General features: G+C 41.6%; 1 pseudogene across 1 annotated transcript in view; it reads right to left on the bottom strand.

Moving 5' to 3' along the window:
• Positions 1-14: 14 nt before the first annotated feature.
• Positions 15-7,202, bottom strand: part of LOC111253236 (putative nuclear hormone receptor HR3 pseudogene) — a 23,106-nt pseudogene continuing 15,918 nt past the window's right edge. Inside the window, exon 2 of the transcript XR_015329540.1 lies at positions 15-143. The product of XR_015329540.1 is annotated as a putative nuclear hormone receptor HR3 pseudogene (transcript). The remainder of the gene's footprint in view (positions 144-7,202) is intronic.

The following is a 7,202-nucleotide window of genomic DNA, read 5'->3' as shown; positions in this document are numbered from 1 at the left end:
AAAATTTGATGAGTGGAACGGAGCTGGCTGCAGTGTGGAGCATACTTCGGTTGGAGGCGAACTGTCGTAAACAATATGTGTTAATTCTTCTAATCCACCACTGCTCGATGAATTAAGCGCAGCTAAGGCACTCGAATGGCTTGCTGAAAGCAGAGGGCACAAACACATGTTTTTCAGCTCGTTGGTTGAACGATTTCTTATTTTTTAAAAGCACGCCTCGTCACATGAGGATCGAATATACGTGATGACAAAAGTTTGCGGATCTTAACTACGTATGTTCACCAGTGTATGGCATGACAGAAGAATATTTTCATCTTATAATTTGCCTTGGAAAACTACGCTCTTTTTCGTACAAATGGAGAAATAACATCGTTAAAACTCCGTTACGGTCCACACCAGAACCGAGAATTCAGTGATGTCACTGATTTGAATGCAGCTGTCGTAGGGAACAGTGTCGATGAATGAGTAAACGAAAAAATGTCGAAAGCTCTAATAAGAAACGAAGAAGCATTAGGTTGCCTCAAAAGGCTGCTCGGTTCTCACAGGGTCTACGGCCTAGCAAGCTTGAAGACCCCTTCACTCGTCCAACGAATTTCTGCCAGGTTCTCAGACATTCGGCGAGAATTGGCCTGCACCCCACATCGAGAGACTCATAGGCATCCAGATTTGCTGAAGGAAGTCATAAGTAAAGCTCGATCGCAGCATTTGCTCGCCAGAGTGCATTCAAGTTCATCGACGTCCATCTCGCTTTATGCCTGAAGAGCTAGCAAGCATCAATGAAACAGCCAGGACAAATCCAGCTGAAGTGCCATCACCCAGTTGGATCCATCAGTCGGCAGTCACGCCACGACTCACAGATGGATATTGAAGCGACCGATCGTAAGGCTTAGATAGAAGCGAACTTCCGCGTTCCTCAACGAGCGTTCCTGTTACACTGCAGACCGCTAGTGGTATAGAGTTCTATAGCTACTCTCTTGTAGGCCATTCCTCCCCCACATCTAGGTACAGTAGATTTAGTAAACTATTAGAGGAATTATAGTTTCCTTTTGCGACGTTCACTGAAAGACAAGCACATTTGAATGGCAGAGCCCATGTATCAAACAGACTAGATCGTATCACTAAAAATTCAACTCCGGGTCTAGGCTCAAAAGTAGGACCTCTCTACAGCAGGGCGATTTGCAGGAAGTGCATACATACAAGCTGTTACACTTGTAGGTCAGGAGGAGTTGGAAGTGACCGAGAGAGACGTTGATAATTCGATTAGTCGTTACGCGTTAGTGGGTAGAAAATTACAAAGTCTGTATTGATACTCTAGACTTATAATGTTTAAAATTAGGCGCTGTTAATTTTGCTCTTTTCAGATTTCGTTTTATAGTTGCTGCCTGTGACACACACACGTTATCAAAACGTGAAACTGTACGTAAGTTAGAGCCATCTGTTGCAGTGAATGTCCCTGCTATGTAGCTAGTAAATGAAAGCAGCATGAACTCGTTCAAGTTTACTTGCATTCAACCCGTAATGATGCGACGCTTTCGGGAAATATATGTAAATGACAAATACACTAAAAAATCATAAATAAATAGTAAAAGAACAACAGGCAATAAATAAATATATGTATAAATATCTCAGAAATTATTATAATATACATATATAAATGAGTACAAGTTTATCTCTGTAGAAGTCTAGAGCAGGCGACTATCAAAAGCTTGTTCCTGCTAGCTAACGATAAAGGTGAGTCTACCCACTTTCTTTTTTGATGACAGCCGTCGTTTGGCTGGCGACGTGACGAAATTACTTAAACGGCTGGGCGATTAGAAGTCCCCCTGATCGTGTTAAACGAGAAAAAAGACAAGGCGATAAGTTGGGGAGTACGAGCAACTCGCGGAGAAACGAAAATGTCCACTAACCCAAAGCGCAAGAAAGCGGATCCAATATTTGCAGAGAGTCGCTTGTGTTTTAAGATCGCTGCAGGGGAAACATAAAAAAGCCTTTAAAAAAAGCGGAACAAGCACTTCCCCTTAAGGGGAATATGAGCTATAGGAGAAACAGGGAGTCGTCTGAACCGTTTGTATGCACTAAATCAGCACTGCTAAATGAGCTGGAGGTTAAGCTCAGATTCAGCGTATTCCTGGCAAATGTCCGACAAGGTTAGTTACTTCTGCTAGCTTTATCACAGTGACTAAAGCCCATTCATACTAAGACTTAGTTTCACTGGTTCGAGCTTTTGGGTTGGAGAAGCTTGACACCCTCTTCCAGTAACACACCGAAGAAATACCCATTGATCTGAGGAAGGGAATACCAGTGAGCACAGCCCATGGATCTGACTTAGGATTAGGACCGGGGTCCAGAACAGGGGCAAGGTGAACTTGACCAGCAGACCCTTTCCAGATCGTTATGTGTGAACCCGAAATCCGCGCTGTGGACCGTCCAACCCGTTTGCCTGCTATTAGAAATAGCGTTCTTAAAGCAGCGATTATAGCGTATCGGCTAGCCAGTCCTCGGTGGCTGCATTATTAATACGACTGCATCAAGAAGCCAGAAGGTCAAAGGGTTCATCCTTAACGAAGGCACTGTATAGAACCAGTCAGTGGGATCACGACCGGTCTTACTACCTAAACGTTAGCAGACCCATGCGCCGACTGAATGCATGCTATTTTGCGTACAGGAGGATACGGACTAGAACACGTATGTTCGCATGCTGTTAAACATGTGCCGCCTGGGAAGGAGCCACGAAAATGCGTTACTTTTTACACCATTGGCCAGGGATCCTTGAATATCTCACTGGAAGTGAGCATCCACCTCAATGGACAGAGCAAGCAACCCCCTACTACTGCAAGGGCTACCACGACAGCAGGATGTCCGTCAGGATAATGGGACCCATCGTTGTGCAGGCCTACTGCCGAGGACTCGCGCAAGGCATCCCGACGGTGTCGGAGGCCAGTAGATATGCTGTCAGCTAGTCAGCTTTGGAGGCAATCAAATACCGCCCCGCACGTGCCCAGAGAAATGACAAAAAAGGGTCCACAGGATGCAACATGAAATTAAACGCACCGAACGCTAGAAGATACCGGCCGCAGCATAAGGAGACCCCGCCAGGTAAGCAAGTTATATTGAATTAATTATTACGTCAATATTACACAAACGCAGAGCTCATTCCTACCAGCCAGCGACAGAGCTAAGCCGGTCTGCTTTAATACATAATCTGAATGTACTTTTAATAAGAACCGCATGCCTTTACAAATCGATTCATAGCAAATTGGCTTCTATATCTCCAGAGCGAAAGAACCGGCGAGATGGATCCAGGATTGATGAAATTACTTGTACCAGGGAGGTCATAGTGAAACACCAATTTGTCACTGCTGTACTCGCTCAAAGAGTAGAGTTTGAAGGATCGAGACCACTGCAAAAGCCGTAATGTGGCCTAAGGACTTGAATTAGAAAACCCGCTCGAAGATCACCACCATTATATAGGTTCTGTAATTCTAGTACCCGGTTTTTCCGTCGAAGGTCTTAAGTGACAGTTCTATCTCCCGAGCAAAAGCTGACAGTGTATATGGGAAATGAGGATAGTAGGCTTTCGAGAGGAAGATTTCAAACGTAAGTTTTAGAAGAAAATTACCTTGTTCTTATTTAGGGGAACATGAGGAAGATACGGTGACCTTTTGTGGAACCTTATCTCACTATTACCTAATCATAACGATTACTTATTTTTTAGAATTCCATATTCATGTGTGCAGTAACAATGGTTTTAGCTTTTATAGCACAGCAAATCTATTTAAAAACAATTCACTATTCCTTCTACTATAATGTCTGCTTTTGTTTCTATAGTGGTTCTCTTGCTATTATATCTTTCACTACTATTATTATTATTACTGATAACTGTCTTTTAATAATAATTAACGCATCAAAGGAAAATGAGAACACTTCTAACATTTTTTTAGCTTATACGATTTTATTACAACTGCCATTTAAGAATATATATATATATATATACATATATATATATATATATATATATAGATATACATATATATATATATATACATATACATATATATATACATATATATACATATATATATATATACATATATATATATATATATATATATAGATATAGATACAAGAATTTTGGTAAAAGTGAATAAATTATTTTTTAAATAAGCCATCACTTCTTTTTATTTTGCTCTTTTACGTTTTTCCCTTCGCTCTCCCTTGATCTCGTGTTTCTCCTCAGGCCCCCTCGTCCGTTCCTCCCTTGTTTTTCCTCTACCTATCATCGCGTTTAATTTTTTTCCCACGGCTACAACAGCTTCTCTGGTTTTTGTCACTTTCTAGCTTTATTGTAACATCATTATTTTTCATATCATAATAATTTCATAATTATTTTATCATCACCATCATCATCACCGTCACCATCATAATTGGTATATTCTCATCTTATTTACAACGGGGGTTGAAGGCGTATTGTATGTACAATCAACGCGCGGTGTCTCTGAATCCGCTTTTCCAATCCTGTCAACCAGCATCCATGATTACGACCATTATTAATATCCCGCTTCTTTCCTTTATGTCATACGCTTGTTTCGCTGTTCGTCGGTTTAACAGATGTATGTTCTTCCATGGGCGCGGCGCCCGGCGTCAGATTGTTTATTGAGTTTAACCTGGGTGAATTTTTGGGGTTTTTCTGTTCACTTTCAAGCTGTCTTTTACAACAATAGATAGATTTTTGGGGAGAATCGTGTCACGATGTCGCACGCTAGACATCGTACATTGGACAGAAATGGCATCGTCCTCCTCCAACGAACTGCTAGTACAGAATTTTTTCTTTGCTCTAACTTAATGGCACCTGCGTGCTTTGGGATTCAATTGGCCTCCATCACCCCCCTGAGATGCATCTAAAGTGTCCGCTGTTCTAACCACCGCTGAACAACAACAACAACAACAACAATAGCATAATCATCGTCTTCAAATGATTTCAAACCTTTCAGAGTCTTTGTCTTACTGCTTTCTCGTTGTGTCTTCCCTCATCTGTTCCCTATGCCATTTTTCGCTTATACGTGTAATATGTCTACTGTGTAATAGCGTTCCGTGGCGTGATGTAGAGGGCGCAACCGCGTCGAACGCCCCGATTCATAGCGTCAACTTGGCTCATCGTGCCTCCAGGTATATACGTATGGCCGCGTTTCTTGTTCGGCGCGAACGCCATTTAACAACGGATCATAATTCAGTAGTAATTTTATTGCACTCAGCATACAATAGTTTGTGTGCAGTATAGCATGCGGGCCAAACGTGACCGATGAACGTATTTTTTGGCAGCAGCTACATTTCGGGCTAACTCCAGCAGGTATTTATCGGGCAACACTGATCGAGATGAGCGGGGCCGCTTCTACGTATTCATGAAACAAAAAAACATCTTCATAGGTGCGAATGCACATATATATCTATAGTACAGGAGTTTTCGTTAATTTTTGTTTTAGTCATAAAGATATACCAGTGTACGTTTATCGATCATAGCCGTTGTTCAACCAATGAATCAGCGTTGATTGAGGAGTTCATTGCTGTACCCGGGGGAACGTCACACGTTACAATAGTAAGAGCAAACGTGTAAGTCCTCTGGAACCCACAAGCCGGACCCAGCGCCGACGGAGTAACATACTCAAGAATCTTTCTACGTTTCAAGTTTTACGTCCGATATCGCCGTCAGGCATGGCTTCATCAGACGGACGGACGGACGGCTGGCTGGCTGGCTGGCTTCCAGCACGAAACGAAGTCGGTCTGTTTATGCCCTATGGGTTCGAACCTAGACCACAACGTGTCCCTAAGATTAGCAGGCAAAATGCGTGCGTTACTCACTAGGCTATCACAGGGGCACATTTATGTATCTAGTGGAGGCCAACACGCTCCAGTCTTACTATAGGGTCTAAAGCACATAGTCATTTTTACTGTTGTGAAGCGCGCTTCTATATTTTATGTAGTCGCCCGCCTCATATCAATTCAGTTTCTTTCGCAAGACACACAGTCCGCTAATAGATTCTATAACGTGTATACTCGGTATAAGCTTGCTATAACACATAGCTGCATTTCTCATGTATCTAAGTTGCAGTAATCATCATGAAGTTTCCGGCACCAGGATATTTTTTCACTCGCTAGGCAATAGTACAACCTGAATTGACCTTATTTGTTGTTGCCGATGTAGTCGACAGTCATAGGCAATAATAAAGATATTAGTTGCAGTTCAAACTACCATAAAATTTTCTCCCGCCTTGTGCATCGATTCTTTTATTTTATTTAAAATATTTTTCTTATAATAGTTATTGTTACTATTATTTGATGTTCCATAGGGTCACACATTGTCTATCGCTGTTGTTGTCGCTGCTGCTGCCGCTGTTGTTGTTGTTGTTATTGTTGTTGTGGTGGTGGTGGTGGTGGTTGTGGTTAATCGGGTTGATTCAGGCCTTCGTCGGCTAACTAAGCAACCCGAAGAAAAAACCTAATATGACAACATTTGACGCGTCTTATCATGAATATCCTTACAATTATTATTATTATGATTATTTAATTAGCTATTATATTCCTAGTGTACTAGGCTTATTTCCTTGCATTAAGCACAACGCTTGCGCTGATCACTGGGACACACGCCATTCTTCTCTATTTTACTTAGCGTTGCCACGGTTACTAATATAACATCTCTGTGGCTGTCTGCTGGCCAGTCAGTGGCGCTGCGATCGGCTGCTTCTGCTGCCAACGATGATGATGATGATAACGGTAACAAAGCTAAAGCGTACTAAAATTAGATTATTGCTATTAACCTAATAATAGCTCAATGATTCAACTCAACGTTACAGAATCGAGCGTGTCGTCGTCGGCGGCGTCATAATCAACACTGTTATCATCATCAACATAATCATGCTTTCCAGTCTTTGTTCTTCTCTGAACTGAAGGACGGCTTACTTGTGTTATATGCTACGGTGTCCACTTAGTTCGTTTCCCTCATGTGCTACATATGTATATATATATATATATATATATATATATATATATGATAAACAAACAGCGTTTTCCATCTAATTGTTTTTCTACTACACACTACGTGATGTATGTTCATTGACGCCCTTATTACCAAGGTCTTCACCGAAAGGTCTTCGTAACGAAGCGTTTATCATAAACTTTCTTTACATACAACGGTTTCTCTTATATAT

This window comes from Varroa destructor, unplaced genomic scaffold (assembly GCF_002443255.2).
Source record: "Varroa destructor unplaced genomic scaffold, Vdes_3.0 BEIS01000006.1, whole genome shotgun sequence".
NCBI lineage: Eukaryota > Metazoa > Arthropoda > Arachnida > Mesostigmata > Varroidae > Varroa > Varroa destructor.
The sequence above is the reverse complement of the archived record's forward strand: the minus strand, read 5'-3'. Positions and strand labels throughout refer to the sequence as shown.